Below are 1,595 nucleotides of genomic sequence, written 5' to 3'. Positions count from 1 at the left end.
AGCAGCCCGTGTATAGTGTATGGTGTGTAAAGCAGCCCGTGTATAGTGTATGGTGTGTAAAGCAGCCCGTGTATAGTGTATGGTGTGTAAAGCAGCCCGTGTATAGTGTATGGTGTGTAAAGCAGCCCGTGTATAGTGTATGGTGTGTAAAGCAGCCCGTGTATAGTGTATGGTGTGTAAAGCAGCCCGTGTATAGTGTATGGTGTGTAAAGCAGCCCGTGTATAGTGTATGGTGTGTAAAGCAGCCCGTGTATAGTGTATGGTGTGTAAAGCATCCCGTGTATAGTGTATGGTGTGTAAAGCATCCCGTGTATAGTGTATGGTGTGTAAAGCAGCCCGTGTATAGTGTATGGTGTGTAAAGCAGCCCGTGTATAGTGTATGGTGTGTAAAGCAGCCCGTGTATAGTGTATGGTGTGTAAAGCAGCCCGTGTATAGTATCCTAAGGCCGCCATAATAAACATCCGTGGTAAATATTTTTGTACGTACTGTACTTAGTAAATAAGGAGGAGGGGAGAGTCTCATTCTCCTAAGTCTTTTATTGCATCAGCGTTAAAATAAACTAACCTATCCTAATTTAACCTAATCCAACCAAACCTGATTTTAACCAGATGCGATAGATGTGTAGAAAAGAGAAATTGCTTAAAAACAAACAGAATAATGAACATATTAATTGCAGTGTTTGTTAGTTGGTGTAATTCCAATACAATAGCACTATGGTAAGTAACTGTTATATAGTGGCGCCTATGAAGTTACAAGGATTATTTATGAACCTCAGGACAGGTGTAACTCCAAACCTTGTCTCTCAGTCCATTTAACTCTTTACTGTGCTGTATAGTGTATAGAAGCTATAATTATAACTCAAGCCTCTCCCCCCTTACCCCCTCCCCCAAAACAAATATATATTGCCTAAACATACTGACATGATTCTTAAAACATTATACTTGTCCCCTTTTCATTCGCCGATAAAACACGACATAAAACAGTAACATCATAAGGGCATAAAGCAACAAATTGTGTCAGTCACCTTGATAGACGACAATGACTGGCCTGCCCTTCTTCCTGTGGTAGAAAAGTACAGTATAGAGGAAAGCAGGCACTTCCAGAATAGCCCAATTTTATCCATATTGAAAACCTTGGCTTTTTGTAGCCACCTTCCTATCAATGTCTTCACAAGAGGAAGTGTAGTGACAGGCAGCAGATGCTTTTACTGATCGTAGTGATACCCATTCTGTTTGACAAACTGGTTCAGCCATCATTTACTCACACAAAACACCTGGATTGACTGTACTTATATTGTACATCTTTACCATAAAATTTCTTGTTCTTTTGACACAAGTGAATGTCTTGGATGTACTGTACAACTTTACCATAAACTTGCTTGTTCTTTTGACACAAGTGAATGTCATTGATGTACAACATTACCATAAACTTGCTTGTTCTTTTGACACAAGTGAATGTCATTGATGTACAACATTACCATAAACTTGCTTGTTCTTTTGACACAAGTGAATGTTATTGATGTACAACATTACCCTAAACTTGCTTGTTCTTTTGACACAAGTGAATGTTATTGATGTACAACATTACCCTAAAC

The sequence above is a fragment of the Coenobita brevimanus genome, unplaced genomic scaffold (genome assembly GCF_032717465.1).
Source record: "Coenobita brevimanus isolate Jiangsu-jjx unplaced genomic scaffold, ASM3271746v2 jjx.HiC_scaffold_1855, whole genome shotgun sequence".
Classification (NCBI taxonomy): Eukaryota; Metazoa; Arthropoda; class Malacostraca; order Decapoda; family Coenobitidae; genus Coenobita; species Coenobita brevimanus.
This window is presented reverse-complemented; position numbering follows the sequence as displayed.